General features: G+C 39.1%; 1 protein-coding gene across 1 annotated transcript in view; it reads left to right on the top strand.

Annotated features, from left to right (window-relative positions):
• INPP4B (inositol polyphosphate-4-phosphatase type II B) overlaps nt 1-17,152 on the top strand; it is a 554,905-nt gene that overhangs the window by 535,536 nt on the left and 2,217 nt on the right. The window lies entirely within an intron of this gene.

Raw genomic sequence — 17,152 nt, 5'->3', positions numbered from 1 at the left:
GCAACCAGGAATTCACCAGAAAAGAATCACTGTACAGTAAATGCATAGTCAATTTTCATTATAAAGAGTTGAATACTAATCCACAGCCATAACAGAAAATAATGGAACATAAAAATAGTACCAAATTCAAAACCATGTAAAATAATAGTATTACTGCAACACTGAGGTTCAGAGCTCTAAACGCACAACAGTTAGGAAATGCAGACCTAAAAGTTGAACCTTAACTCTGTCAATGAAATACATGACGTAAAGTGTGGACAGCTGATATATTATCTGACAAATAAATAACATATATTAAACGTGGGTCATATATAAAATATTGAGAGTCTTCATGCTTGGGCTTGATTTTTAAGTCTCTGTAAGATCTATTTTTTAAAACGTCACATTTGAAGAAGAATCATTCACTAGTTTCAGCTAAGTTATTAGCTATTAATATTAACAACAGTGAGAGTTTGAAATCAGATGAACCCACAAGACCTGATGTAAACAGAGCTGCGCTGGTGTAAAATAGGTGCAAGTCAGAAGGAAAGTCAGTTCTAGGGACTTTGGAAACGTCAGGCTGACCACTACAAAGTCTATACAATTTTTCCAAGGAGTAGGAAAGTTTGCTTCAAAGTTTGAGAGGGGGTGGGGGAATAAAGGTTGTCTAAAATTCTAGGATAATTCAAATAGACAAATTAAACTTTAAAATGTCTGATTTTCTATAGAACAAGTTATGGATAGTTTGGGGAAAAGCTTCAGCAAAATCTGTTGAGATGCTTAAAATTTGTTATATATTCAAATCAGAGATTTTATGCACCAGTATCTAACCAACAGCAGAGAGTAGAAGCATCAAGATTGGCTTGTTTAAGAGCTATGAAATTTACTCAAGTCTCAATAAAAGTGGTACATTAGTTTTAAATTTATGAAAATGTAAAGTTAGAAATTTCATACACACTAGGATTTTGCAGAATGTACTGTCTGTAACAGTACTGTAATGTGCGTCAGGAAGCGGCAGCCAGCATATCCTTCGGCCCACACCGCTTCCTGCAGCCCCCATTGGCCTGGAGCGGCGAACCGTGGCCAGTGGGATCCACGATCGGTCGAACCTGCGGCCGTGGCAGGTAAACAAACCGGCCCGGCCCGCCAGGGTACTTACCCTGGTGAGTTGTGTGCCAAAGGTTGCCGATCCCTGGTCTATAAGGTTGTATTGTAAACTGAATTGTTTAACAAGTATGTTAGGATAAACACTCTATTTTAAGGAACATGCACAAAAAAGCAGAGTTAAGATTAAGCTTTCAGAACTCTGCATTTCCAAACTTTTGGGTGCTTGTTTCTCAACATTACCAATACATTCATGCAAGAGGGTTTGGTTTTTGTTTTGAGTTTTTGGCTTTTATTTGCACGTGGGACTTACCTTTTAAACTGTGAGGACGAAGATGGTCCTAAAGCACTTTATCTCTTTAACAATACATATCAAAAATCTAAGTAATCTCAAAAGGTTAGATCAGGGGTTGGCAATCTTTCGGAAGTGGTGTGCCAAGTCTTCATTTATTCACAGTAATTTAAGGTTTTGCGTGCCAGTAACACATTTTACATTTCCAGGGGCTGGCGGATGGAACCCCAGACTGGCAGCGGGCTGAGCGGACCGGCAGCTGGGACCCCAGGCTGGCAGCAGGCTGAGTGGCTCAGCCCGCTGCCAGTCTGGGGTTCCGTCCCCTGGCCCCTAGTAGCTGGGGTCCCGGCCACCGGCCCCACTCAGCCCGCTGCCGGCCCGGGGTTCTGTCCATCCAAGTCAGCAGCAGGCTGAGCGGGGCCAGCAGTGGGGACCCCCAGCCTGGCAGCAGCGTGCCACAGTAAAACAGCTCGCGTGCTGCCTTTGACACACATGCCATAGGTTGCCGACTGCTGGGTTAGATCCACAAAAAAATTCCAATATCAGTGCACAAGATTTTTAAATGTAAAGCATTACAAAACTACTAGGGCTGTCAATGAATTGCAATTAACTCACATAATTAAAAAAATTAATAATGAATACAAAAATTAATCACAATTAATTGCAGTTTTAATCGCACTGTTAAACAATAGAATACCAATTGACATTTATTAAATATTTTGGGATGTTTTTCTACGTTTTCAATTATATAGATTTCAGTTACAACACAGAATACAAAGTGTACACTGCTCACTTTATATTGTTTTTTTATTACAAATATTTGCGCTGTAAAAATGATAAACAAAGTAAATAGTTTTCAATTCACCTCATACAAGTACTGTTGTGCAATCTCTTTATTGTGAAAGTGCAATTTACAAAGGCAGATTTTTTTGTTACATAACTGCACTCAAAAACAAAACAATGCAAAACTTTAGAGTCTACAAGTCCATTCAGTCCTACTACTTGTTCAGCCAATTGTTAAGACAAACAAGTTTATTTAAATTTATGGGAGATAGTGCTGACTGCTTCTTATTTACAATGTCACCAGAAAGTGAGAACAGGTGTTCACATGTGACTTTTGTAGCCAGCATTGCAAGATATTTACATGCCTGATATGCTAAATATTCATGCTTCAGCCACCATTCCAGAGGACATGCTGATGATGCTCGTTAAAAAAATGTGTTAATTAAATTTCTGACTGAACTCCTTGCGGGAGAACTGTATGTCTTTGGGTCTGTTTTACCTGCATTCTGCTATATATTTCATGTTATACTAGTCTGGATGATGACTAAGAACATGTTCATTTTAAGTATCAGAGCGGTAGCCGTTTTAGTCTGGATCTGTAAAAAGTGACAGAGAGTCCATGCGTCTGACGAAGTGGGTATTCACCCACAAAAGCTTATGCTCCAATACTTCTGTTAGTCTATAAAGTGCCACAGGACTCTCTGTCACGTTCATTTTAAGAACACTTTCGCTGCAGATGTGACAATGCAAAGTAGGTACCAATGTGAGATTTCTAAAGATAGCTACAGTACTCAACCCAAAATTTAAGATTCTGAAGTGCCTTCCAAAATCTGAGAGAGATGAGGTGTGGAGCATGCTTTCAGAAGTCTTCAAAGATCAACACTCTGATGCGGAAACCTGAACCACCAAAAAAGAAAATGAACCTTCTGCTGGTAGCATCTGACTCAGATGATGAAAATGAACATGTGTTGGTCCGCACTTCTTTGGATGGCTATCAAGCAGGACCCGTCATCAGCATGTACGCATGTCCTCTGGAATGGTGGTTGAAGCATGAAGGGATATATGCACCTTTAGCGCATCTGGCATGTAAATATCTTGCGACGCCACCTACAACAGTGCCATGCGAATGCCTGTTCTCACTTTCAGGTGACATTGTGAACAACTAGTGGGCAGCATTATCTCCTGCAATGTAAATGAAGTTGTTTGAGGGACTCACTGAACAAGAAATAGGACTGAGTGGACTTTTAGGATCTAAAGTTTTACATTATTTTATTTTTGAATGCAGTTTTTTTGGACATAATTCTACATTTGTAAGTTTGACTTCCATGATAAAGAGATTGCACTACAGTACTTGTTTGAGGTGAACTGAAAAATACTATCTTTTATTTTTACAGTGCAAATATTTGTAATAAAAATAAATATAAAGTGAGCACTGTACACTTTGTATTCTGTGTTGTAATTGCAATTAATATATTTGAAAATGTAGAAAACGTCCAAAATATTTAAATAAATGGTATTATATTAGTGCTTAACAGCACAATTAATCGCAATTATTTTTTTAATCATGATTAATTTTTTTAATTGCTTGACAGCCCTATAAACTACCTAATTAGTTTTATTCAAACTGAGGCTATACCTTAGCTTGTATGAGATCTATAAATCAAAGTGAAGAGTAAACATTTTTAGCTTTCACAATTTGATTTCTATATACAAACTCTATGACTGGCAGTTGGGGGCATTTTTTTTCATACACACAACACAAAAATGGCTCCATGAATCTTGCACAAACTTTCAACAACAAAAAACTTCACCTATACACTGACACCAGGCTAGAGCTGGTTCCTTTTCCCTAAGGTAAAGAAACCCAAATCAAAGCAGCAGTTTCACAAGGATTATTTCTGCTGGCTAAAGGTTTACAAACAAAATCTGCCACCTTAAGGAATAAATGTAAGTAGCATTACAAGAAAATAGAAGTTGTAAAGAAGAAAACAAACTAATGAAAAAAGTTCCTAAAAGCTCAGGGGAAAGAAGTCTATTACCTATTCGACTAAGAAGAAGTTTAAAAAAAAAAGATTTTGCACAAATGAACATGATAAAGTTCAAAGGAAATTAAACTGTTTGGGTTTATCAAATGTTTTTGAAAGTATTAAAATGTTAAAGTATTTAAAATGATTGATTTAACAATAAAACCCAGTTATGGAAGTATAACTCAGTGCAGTCATGCCTGGTGAAACCCTCAGTAATAAAACAAATGATGCAAAGGGAAGGTCAGGTGGTGACGACTACCACTACTATATTTGTTTCCCCAAGAAGCCTTTTACAGCCTTTCTGAAGGAAATGGGCCTTTCCCAATGTGTGTCTGTAAATGATCAGTTGTGCTGGGTGCTGCAGGCAGAGTAACTATCTGCTTTAAAGTATTACATAATTTAATCAAAAATCACTAGAAACCAACAGGGATTTCTATATAGCTTAACTCCTTCCAAATATGCTAGTGGGAATGTAACCTAAGTACAATCATGTGAAAAGACAATCAAGAGCAACAAAAGGAGCGTTAATCAGATCGAACAACCAATTGTAAAAACAACAACAAAACAACCTTATTCAAAACTCAAATATAAAAATAAAAACTGTAGTTTAAAAACATTTAATCAGCTTAAATGTGCCATTTGCTCGTAGCTTGTAATTTACAAAATGAGAGTAAAACCGTTTTAGGAAAGAAGAAAGTTCAAAGACTCAGCTGCCAAGGCTGAGCCAAGCAAGTTTAAAATATTTATGTAGTGTCTTATGTTCTTATGTCTTGTAATAAACTGTTTACAACATATTAGGACTGACCAGAAAATGAGAATTCCATTTAGCATAAATAAATTAATTAAATAGAGGTTTTACAATTTTAGTTCCACATTAAAATAAAACTGAGATCTTTTAAAAAAATTTGAGAAAAACATGACTGATGGTGAGTCCTGAGAATAATCACTAGCCCGGTTGTTAGGGCACTCCCCTGGGATGTAGGAGGTGCAGGTTCAATTCACTGCTCCGCATGATTTGGAGCAAGGATTTGAAACTGGGTCTCCAACATTCCAGGTGAGTGCACTGGGTCAGAATCAGTTTCTGTCAATCTCACCTGTTGGAGCTGTTTCACTTCACGTTAAATATTTAAATATCCACTGGACCAGAGAAAGAGACTGACCACTATAGCCCAGTGATCCAAACGAGGCAGAGCAGGAATTGAAACTGGGTATCCTGCATCCCAGGGGAGTGCCCTAACCACGCCTATCATCTCATTTGCCTTTCTCCCATGCCAGTCTCATGATACCTACATACATAGTTTAGTTTCTATGGCAAGAAATGCATGGGCAGTAACTTTTGTTTCAACTGTTTTAAGTGGTTGTGGCCACACAGACCTCATTAGATTGAGATTGAGATGCTGGAGACCTCATGGTTGGTGACACTCAACTCTCATGGATTGAGATTCATGCTAATGAATTCTTTGAACAAGTAGGGTCATATATGCCAAAATTACCACAGACAACAGGATACACTATTTCACAAAACAATAGGCTTCAAGAGTCCCATTACCATAATTAAAATGCAGTTATGATTAACTGAAGCAAGTAATGAATTGGCATTACTTCAAAAAGACTGCCACGGCTAACATATAATCTTGTAAAACGGATTAGGTATCTAAACTAGAACATAATGATAAAAAAGAGCATTTCAAACTTTGGATTTGAAAACATTCCTTTAGTGATGGAGGTGTTGGAGGAGTTCATGTCAAAATGATGGGAACTGATCTAGTTATTACCTCCAATGTTATCTTATATACCTGTCAGAGAGAGATTTAGAAGACTTTCATTACCAACTGTAATATTAGGAGAAATGTTTTCAGCATCTTGTAGGCAAAGCCTGCAGCTAGAGCTTGGTGGAAAAAATCTGGAGAAACTGTTTTTTGTTGGAATTTATCAATTTGTCAAAATAGACAATTTTTCATGGAGCTGGTTTGATTATGACTAAGTTCCACCACTGGAAACCGGCCTAGTTTCCTGCCAGCTTGCCTGCCCAGCTCTTTGGGAGCCCACCTGGCAGGCTACTGGGGAGTCCAGGTTTCCAAAGTCTTAGGCTCTGGGAATGCTTGCCATGCAGACTGCCCTAGGGTTGGGGAATACAGGAACTTCCAAGGTCCATGGGTCCAGAAAAGCCCATCATGCAGACTACCCCACACCTAGGGCAGGCAGACCACCCCAGGTTACTCACCCAACTCCTTGGCAGCCCACCTGGCAGGCTTCTGTGGAGTCTGGGCTTCTAGGGTCCCCAGCTCTAGGACAACGCCCCTCTCACGGGACTGAGGTTTCATCCCCTTCTGTGGAAAATTTTGGAGTTTAATTCTGAATTGGAATGAAATAAAATTTCAAAATAGTGAACTCCTCTGGGAATCGGAATTACCTTTTTCCACCCAGCTGTAGTGGTAGCACTGCCTATACGTTATTTTTGGTGCGAAAGCTGAGGAAACCCTGCACAGCACCATGCCTCCTGGAAAAGTATAAATGACTTTTCCATGAATAATGCCCCTAATTTCAAACTCTGACAGCAGAAGTTATGATTGTTTTACAAGTACAGAGAGAAGGAATGCAGGGTTTTGAATGGTTGATTAATCAAAGTACCCAATTTAACTTCCAGTTCAGGCATGTGGACATTTGAACCAGATTCAGGAATGAATGCATTCTTAAGAATCTTCATAATGCAATCGGGTATTTATGTAGCACTTTTTAATAACAGATCTCACCATCATTTTACAACATTGGCGGAGCATCAGAAAGGCATGGAGAGGTTAAGTAACTTGCCCAAGGTTATTCAATGAGTCAGTGACAGAGCAGTGAAGGGACTCAGTGGCCCAATCCACAGCTGTTGTGAATCAGTGTAGCTCCAAGTCAATGGTTCTAAGAGGATTTACATCAGATCTAGTTCCAGTTTTCCTGAAAAAAAGTGCCATAATCAAACATCTGCACCATGTTTGCATTATTGGGGAGGAGAAGGCAAAAAAACCTTCTCTCACTGAATAAAGCTGAATCTTGTACATTCAGAGTGATAAGATCAAGTGATTCCAGGTGACATTCCAGTATTTGGGAACTCTCTCTAATTTCCCACCCCTTCCAATATTTCATTCTGCTCCATAGTTTTTCTCCTGGATATTTGTAGGGTGGAGGCCACATTATTGTAATAACCCATTTAAAATAGTTAGTCTCCACCAAATGTCAGGTTGCCAGTTGGGGATTGCTGAGATTGAGGTAACCTTTGGACAGGACATTTCTTCCTTTAAGGAAGTGGCCCATGAGTCCAGATTAATGGTTGAAATCTATGACATTTTTAGCCAAATAAGGAGTGATAATTACTGAAGTGCTGACCCATTTCAGCTTTTGCTCCAGCTTTATGTTCTTTGCAAGAGTGAAGTTGGCAGAATGGCATATGCAAGACTTGCCTCAGGTGTGAGCAAGTGCTTCCACTGCTGGAGCTCTCTGTCTGAAGTAGAACTTGGAAAAAGTCCATGAGGAGAACAGGTCTGTCCCTGGATCTCTGAAGTTCTTGGGACTCATCTAGAAAACCTTGTTGTGAAACCCCTGATTCTCTTTGATCTCGTCTCCCACCGCTCCGCCAATTCATCTGAAAGTGGAGGGTAGCTTTAAGGTGGATGGATAGAGAAGACAGAATTAGTCTTCATCCAATTTGGTAGGAGGTTCCTTTGTGGAAGCTGGAGATCTGTGGGCTTCCTCGACTATTCACATATACCAGACAGTATGATATGGATTCTATAATGAATTTCTTGAATTAAACATGTGAAGTGCTTCAGTGTTAAACTGTCTTCAGTTCCAGCTATTTTATGCTTCTTTTAATTTGCTGACACTGGCCATTTTTCCCTAGGCAAGCTGATTACATGAGCCATGTCAATTCATTATCCTTTCTGTTACCTCTAGCTGATACCCAGGAATTATCTGTTTCTTGCTGTACGTTATTTTAAAAGGGAACAACGTTTCAGAGAGTGAAATTATTTTAACCTTCCTTCTCCTGGCTGGATGAAAGATCCGGGTGGGGTGGAGGAAGGGGGGAGGAAGGAACATATTTAGGGGCCGATATGAAATCACATCCATGTCAGGATATTAATGCATAAAAGTAGCATACCCAAGAGTTTTATAATGAATCTAACATATGCAGAGATACAGCTGACTGAATCCTTTGGAACTTCTTTTATCCTCACCTTTTGACATATTGAGAACTACCCAGAAGTCCATAAGTGAGGATCAGATAACCCTTTTCTTGATTTACGACAGAGATTAGAGAAGATGTATTGCTGTTTAGGTGTCTTGCTTGACTTTTTTTTCTGAGCTTGCTCTAAGCAGAATATCATCCTGAAAGCAGTAAGTATTTTTCTTTTAGTTATTTCTACAATGCCTGTTACCCTAGAATTTCTCTTCAGTCTGCACTAAGGATTAATCAGGACATTTATTTGTGAATATCATCAGAGATGTTGCTGGTCAAAATGTTAATGCTTTGTGCTGCTGATAGATCTGTTGAACCATGAATCTTGACAAATCTTCCATGCCATTTTCTGATTGGAATACAACATCCTTCCTTGAGAGGTATGTACAACAGAAAATCCCCCGCTGATATTGTAAATGGAATTGGTTCAAATAAGCTAATCTGTATTTGACTCAGTCCATTTGTTCAGTGATTTGAGGTCCAAGACTATTCTGATGTTACCTGACTCTTCTGGTGTGACAGAAAATATTGAACATACCCATAGTACCTCTCTTCTGAGGCATAGGCTATGTCTCTCTGATAGATAATAGTCTTTTGAATGGTCATCTATTTCTGTGGATTGCTTGGGGTCTGAAACTAAATGCATTTTGATTTAGGGATTTCTCAAGTTCTACTGAATTATTTCTCATATTCCCCTGCCATAGCCAATTGAATATACAGACAGCCTTTCTCACTGCAGGGTGAAAGCCTTTGATGTGTGAGGTCTGGAGTCAGATATTATTCTTGATGGTAGTAGTGTTGGCCTAAAATTATTCTGTGATCTTCCTCCATTACATTAGTCTATCTTCCTCTACCATAGTCTAGATGTTACAAAAGGAATATCCATTTGTTGTATGTCCTGATGTCTTTTCTGTGTTGTTTTGCTGAAGCTGTACTGTAAAATTGAAGATACTTATTTTTCTGATACTTATACTACTGTTTAGTTATCTGTTTCTTCAGATAATTTGCCCTCTGAGTACTTTAATGAGGTTGCATTGTTTAATTTGGGAATCATCCTTTTAGATTTTTAAACAAAAATGTCTTTTGCAACTATACTCGATGTCATAGATCACAGTTGTAGATCTTAGGGAGTCAGCAACCAACTAGAAAGACATGGCTATATTTTACAGCCTTAATTTCATAATTTTAGTTTCAATTGTTCTTGGATTCAGATAGTCACATGATAATATCTATGCAAGTTCTGATTGCTCTGGAAAGGCTAACAGAAGACAGATTTTTATAACGGCTGCTATAGCCTTATAACTGGTTCCCAAGCTAGGTTTGATTTTCCTGTTCATTGATTTCTTGGAAAGGAAATCCCTTTTAGAGAAGGTGCAACCAGAAATTTTGTGAGGAAAACAATTGCTGAATTCACTGTTAGGGTAGAGTGATGTGATCCATCTTGTCTTTTGAACACTATGTATAACCTTTGTTGAATCTTCTTGCTTTCTTGGAATATTCCTGTTTGTGTTTGATCACTTCCTGTAAAGCAACATGTGACAGAATCCACTGCTTTTAGTGTTTGATGAAAATTACCTTCTGGAGGACCTCTCTCCCTTTTCTGCTTTTTCTTTTCTGGATGACAGTTGAGAATTCTTTGAATCATGGCATCAAACAACTCTGATGGAAATGCTTTTGAGTTTGATACAGCACCATTTGGTCTGATTTTCAAAATTTCTCCTTTTTGGTAGAAGAATTGCTGAATAAGGAACAACTGCAGCGTGCGTGCGTGCGTGCTTTCTTTCTTTCTTTCTTTCTTAAATACGTTAACAGGCTAATGAGAATCTTCTAGAAAATATGGATCTTTTTTATTTAAAAAAAATAATTTGACTGATTAATACTAAATTTCTTCCTTACTGAGAAACTAAGATTTGGCTGTGAAGTGGAAATAAAATATATAATATAATCTGTATCTTGTGCTTTAAAACATAACTGATTGCAGTGACAACAGCCTGTTCAGTTTACCTCTGCAAAACTGAGGTTCAGAATCACTTTATGAACACTCCTCCCTTTTACTCTCTAATTTGGATTATTATTTTTTTTTTACAATTTCTTCTTGTTTGGGAATCTTAGCCATTCAGAATGGCTTGAACTTTATTTTTTTCTATTTATTTAGTGGATTCCATGCTGCTGGGATTATCGATATCTCCTTCCTAAAGAACAGTTCATATGTGAACTGGAGCTGATAGGGAGAGTTGTACTGGGAGATTAGATAGTTGACAGAATTTGACCCTGGGCTGATTCAGCTATACAGATAGACCCAATTTTACAAAGCCACCCTGTCTCCCTAGGGAAGTTCAGTATAACTATAAAACAGTGTGGTTTGTAGGAACAAGTGCAGGCAGTCGGGTGATCTCCAATTCTAATCCTGGCTCTGCCTCTGTGCAAGTCACTACATCTTTCTGTGTCAGTTTCCCCCTCTCTAAAAGGAAGATAATACTTAGAGACATGTTTTGAGGATTAACTAGTTATTCCCTCTATATTGCTTTCAATATATAAAGTGTTATAAAAATGTGAAGTACAACCACTTCAGGAGGGACAGTGACAGCCCCATTACTTTGCTGCATAATCCTGTGCACCAGAATCTGTTGATCTGATCCAGGGTTGAAAATCAGGGCAGCAACTTTGGGTGTTGCCTTAGCAGACACCTCACTGGCTAGGAGGAAAGTGGAAAAACCTTTTTATGTCTGTTGTGGTATATTCTACAGTCTTGAGATAAACTAACTAAGTTTATTGTAGAATTTTGGTTTGTGAACGTTATTAGTCGCAACCACATCTATTTACACTACAATGTTTATCATTTCATAATATTTTGTCAAGTTGATTCATCACAATGTCTTTTTTACCACAAATGTCTTGGCTTAAAATTGATTTGGCATCAAATATGGGTTGCACAACATATTTTTGCAGGATAGTCCCCTGTGGCAATCCGATAGAGAAAGCATTCTTTGGACAAAAGGACTGTTTCACAGCTCAGTCAGGTAAGTGATTCAGTGCTGTGCTAGCTGAGCTATTAGGAAACACCTGCTCCCACAGCTTGTCTCCTACCTTAGAAAGGCTTCCTGAAGTCTGCAAAGGAGAACCTTCACTCATTAACATACCTTCCCAGGTCACAGTTCTTGCAGAACTTGGGAATCACTTAACTGTCTATTGTCCAAGCCTAACCAGTGCTTCCACTGCTGTTGCTCCCTCCCACCACCACACTACTGCTTTTTCCAGTGGCTATGGTGCTAGGCTACAACTTGGGAGACCCAGGTTAAATTCCCTCCTCTACCATAAACTTCTTCTGTGACCCTGTGCAAATCATTTAGCGTCTCTGTGCCTGAGTTCCCATCTGTAAAATGGGAATGATAATAATACTTCCCTATCTCACAAGTGTGTTGTGAATATAAATCCATCAGTGACTGTGAAATGCACAGATGTTATGGTGATGGCGGTCATGTAAGTAATTACAGTAGATAGATTCCAGCCTGTTTTCTATTTGTAAAGTGTAAGTATAAGCCACATGCTTGTAGTGTGTATTTAGTAGGGTAAATAAGTGAAGAAACCGGTGAGGATACATAATTTCTTTGTTTCGTTTTGGAGTACTTCGTGTGCCTGCAGACTTGCTGGAACCAGGGTGATGACTCTGCTGGATGGGCCAGAATCCTCCAGAAATTGGGATGGTAGGTACTAGGCATGCTCATTAGCTGTTTGAAACTACTTAGGTGATTTCCATTGTGGGCAAGCAGCCTGTCAGGACACACCCAAGCCACTGTCTGAGAGCAAAATCAATGGGAACTCATGGGGATGGATGGAGAGGAGTATATAAATAAAAGAAATGGGAGCCATACTGAAGAGCTCAGCAGTGGAACAGACTGCAGGTCACTTTGCCCCACTAGAGAAGGAGGAGTGCACTAAAATTTGCTACAGACTGATGCTGCAAAGACTCCGGGGAGTTTGAAGGGGACTGTGGAACTAACATTTGTTTCCCAACTTTAAGGGGCTGGCATGCCCTACAGAGTGTTTGGAACAGAGAGTGAGGCTATGTCCACATTACAGCCTATATCGGCATAACTTATGTTGCTCAGGGGTGTGAATAAAACACCTCCCTGTGTGACATAAGTTACATGGACAAAAGCACTGGTGTGGACAGCGCTATGTTGGTGAGAGAGCTTCTCCTGCCAGCATAGCTACTGCCGCTTGTGGGGGCTCGACTAGTTAAGCTGATGGGAGAGCTCTCTCCTCTTGCCTTAGAGCAGCTAAATTAGAGAGCTTACAGCGGTGCTGCTGCATCAGTGTGCCGCTGTAAACTCTAGTGTAGCCGTGCCCTCATGAGAAGGGTAAATCCTCCAAGAGAAAAGCCCTAGGCAAGTGTATGCATGTGTATGTGGATAATTATATTTGCATTTGAACTCATAGTAGTAATTTGCAGGAAAACCCCTGAGTGTTATCTTTAAAAAGTTGTGTTGACAATATTCACAATTGTTTCATGGGTTATAAGTACACTGTTATGCATTTAGAGAGAGAGCAAGAGCAATTTAGTAAATATTTTTCTTTAGAGAATTGGTGTCACTTTTGCTCTCTGAGAGTTCACTCTGTGTAATATAAATGTCTGTGTGTATGTATGTGTATATCTGGGAAAGGCTAAACATTGGTCTGTTTAGGACCGAGGAAAGTTAACAGAGTCTTGTGTGTGAATATGTGAATATAAATACGTTTACACAAAAGTAAAATTACATCTTGCAATTCTGGAGAAAGAACAGCTTTTAAAAATCTCACTATTAGCCATGGTGGAAACAGAAGCCTGGAACCACTGGGACACAGCCTTTTAGGGCAGAAATGTCTGTGAGATGTTTCTAAGGGGGTAATGCTATATCAGGTTTGGTTCTGCCACAGATCATGCAAGGAGATTAATAAATCAGGAGGATGAGGTTTTAAACACTGACACACTACTGTGTGCTAGAGAAACAAAGCTTCTTCTTTCTATGATTAAATCCAAAGCCATTAACAATAGCTAACAAAAGCAGGTATCAGTTAATATCCCTGCTGTAGAACAACACATCATCTGCAAGCGAGAGGTGCAGAATACTGTGGTGGGCCTACAAGGCGCTGCTTTTGATCACAACATGAAAATTAAGCATTTGAGTAGCAACAGCCTTAGGGGTTGAAGCAAAAAAAAAGGAAAAAGGTTTTGATAAAATCCCTTTCTCCCATTCATTGAATATGAGCATTTCAACACTGTTTCAATCCAGTTTACAAATTCACTCCTCAGGGACATTTTAAGTAAAACCATGCATATGAACTTTATCCCATCTTCTTTTCCTACAGCAAGCTCTGTGATGGCCATTGGGATTATCTGATTGATTCCAAAAATCAATTTTATTAATTGCTCTGAGAATGTTATCATGTATTGGTTTGGAAGACATTAATCCAGTTTGGTTTTAATGAATTAATAGACTGATTACTTTTCAAATCTCTTAGCACCTACTTTCACTCATGTTTTTAAGAAGTCTGTGTTCACAATATGTTGAGCTGAGAGAGAGACGAAACCTCCAGTATTCATTGTTGGGAAACTGTGGTCTGTGCAGATGTGAGCTAAAGATGCTATACATGCTATATCTCTATAATAAGATTCCAGAATTGTCACTGTGTGTGTGTCAGTCTGAAACCTAGAATATCTGAGCCAGTGTGAAGTGATGGCAACAGCTACAAGCATGGTTGAGAGTACTTTTTGTTTAGAATATCACCAGGTTCAATCATCACTGGGATACAAGGTCCGTTACCTTCAATTTTAAAATTCTTAGCTCTTTTCATTTTACGAGTTACACCCATGCAAGAGCACAACACATATCTATGCCATGCCAAGAGTCCTAGACCATTGTGAGAACTCCAACCAATCACCACCCTTACTCTGCAACTAATTTGTATGCAACAGTTTCCTTGGTTGTATGAGTGCGACTGATCAGCTCAATGAAATTGATTACTTGGCCCAACTGCCACAGTTACCACCCACGCAACAACACAATCAGTTACACTATAAAACAATGTAGTTTGTAGGAACAAGTGCAGGCAGTCAGGTGATCTCCAATTCTAATCCTGGCTCTGCCTCTCTGTAAGTCACTACATCTTTCTGTGTCAGTTTCCCCTAACCCAAATACACACAGTCACCATTGATTTTAAATGGACTCTGTGCTGGTGTAAAGGTCTACCTGCATAAATCAGATTGAAAGACTGGGACTTTGGTTTGTGAGTAAAATATTCCCATTTATAACCTGCCGTTTTTCCTTGCACAATTTTATTAGTGATGTCACAAGCACTGATATGCATCCTCACAGAATCAGGAATAATGTCTAGGCTGATAACAAAAGAGGGTCCTACTTAAATTCAATAAAAGGAAAGGAAATAAGTGTTCAGCTTAAAATGTTAAGGTTGTTTTTTTTTCTTTAAATAATTTTTTCCTGTAAGAAGCTGGGAGTTCAGCGGATATGGACAAAAGGATATGTTTTAACTTAAACACCTTGTCAATGGGACTGCTAAATATTTTTGTAATTTTCACCAAATTTGGTGACGGCTCTTAAAAAGGAACATTAAAGTTAGCAAGGCTTTCCCTATCACAGGTAACAATGTACAGTCTGTGTTTTCTCTATGCTACACCGCTATGTGCAGTACTACATCTGACACATGGGAAGCTGACAACCGGAAAAGGAATGTCACACAAATAATTCCTCTGGAAGAGAATAGCCTACACTAGCATTCCCTTCAAGTTGTGTCCCTGTCAAAAAGTGAAAAGAGAAGGTTCACTGAAGATTTATTTTCATTTTGTGTTACTGTCATGGATGCTTTGCGGTTCCCTTATGATTTTAAGCATCTCTGAATCTCAAAAGGTATGTTTGGATTAGGTTCCAACCTGTGTTGTTTCTCTCTGTTGGTGGCAACAGGTCACTATGCAGTAAGCAAGGGATTCTAGCAATTGCTGACAATAGTGCGTAAAAAATCATCGTGGAGACATAGGTGCCTGGGGTGCTGCTGCACCCCCTGGCTTGAAGTGATTTCCATCATATACAGGTTGTCCATGAGTCTGTATCCTGGTCTCTGCAAAATGCTAGCTTCATGTGAAGTGTCTAATAGTAAGATTCCTTTATAGGAGCTGACACTGACAACTCAAAGCGTGCAGTAGTGAGTGTAGGACCATATAGGCTTTCCTTATAGATCATCAAGTTATGCTCTATTAGGTACATTGATTGCTACATGCCAGAAATGTGTATGTGGCTGTTCCAGTTGGAATTTTAAAGTGAAAATTGTTTGACAGATTAAATCAGGAGCTGAATCCATCCAAAAAGAAGAGAATTTCACATATAACAAAACCTGACAATAGATTTACAGCCACCTATTGTGTATTAAATCTTTCAGAGGATTGATTGATGAAATTTAAATAATGGGGCATATGGTGTCATATTTATATGAGTACACTCAATTACTTCATCCTTGTCTTTGTAAATAAAAGGATTGAAAAATAAAAAATAAATCACTTAGTTTTCCTGAACACTATCACTGCCAGCTCTTACACCAATTTTTTAGCACGTAATTCCTACTGAGATTTTTCTCATCAGTGTCATGGTGCCAATAATCTTTTCACAAAATTGAGGCTGGTGCCAAGGCCATTGATATCTATTGAAACTATTATTACCTTGTCCAGTGGGGTTTAATACATTTTATTCTCGGTGAGGAATCCAGAAGTGTATGTCGGGTCATGGGGATGGCATTTTTAACAGAATGCAAAAGTAACATGGCTTAAGTTAAGCTTGAAGAATCTTCGGGAACTGACAAGAAGGAAATAGTCAAAATGACTGAGCATTAAACGTGCATGTTTGAATTGTCATTAATAACCCTTTTGCAAAATGTTTGAGTGTTCTCCTGATTAGGTTACCTCACTAGATTGTTTCCTTATTTTTTTAGCTAATCATAGAATATCAGGATTGGAAGGGACCTCAGGAGGGACTAACCCAACTAAATCATCCCAGCCAGGGCTTTGTCAAGCCTGACCTTAAAAACCTCTAAGAAAGGAGATTCCACCACCTCCCTAGGTAACCCATTCCAGTGTTTCACCACCCTCCTAATGAAAAAGTTTTTCCTAATATCCAACCTAAACCTTCCCCACTGTAACTCGAGACCATTACTCCTTGTTCTGTCATCTGGTACCACTGAGAACAGTCTAGATCCATCCTCTTTGGAACCCCCATTCAGGTAGTTGAAAGCAGCTATCAAATCCCCCCTCATTCTTCTCTTCTGCAGACTAAATAATTCCAGTTCCCTCAGCCTCTCCTAATAAGTCATGTACTCCAGCCCCCAATCATTTTTGTTGCCCTCTGCTGGACTCATTCCAATTTTTCCACATCCTTCTTGTAGTGTGGGGCCCAAAACTGGACACAGTACTCCAGATGAGGCCTCTCCAATGCCGAATAGAGGGGAACGATCACGTCCTTTGATCTGCTGGCAATGCTCCTACTTATACAGCACAAAATGCTGTTAGCCTTCTTGGCAACAAGGCCACACTGTTGATTTCTATCCAGCTTCTGATCCACTGTAACTCCTAAGTCCTTTTCTGTAGAACTGCTGCCTAGCCACTCGGTCCCTAGTCTGTAGCAGTGCATGGGATTCTTCCGTCCTAAGTGCAGGACTCTGCACTTGTCCTTGTTGATCCTCATCAGATTTCTTTTGGCCCAA

This window comes from Mauremys reevesii, linkage group 5 (assembly GCF_016161935.1).
Source record: "Mauremys reevesii isolate NIE-2019 linkage group 5, ASM1616193v1, whole genome shotgun sequence".
Lineage (NCBI taxonomy): Eukaryota > Metazoa > Chordata > Testudines > Geoemydidae > Mauremys > Mauremys reevesii.
This window is presented reverse-complemented; position numbering and strand designations above follow the sequence as displayed.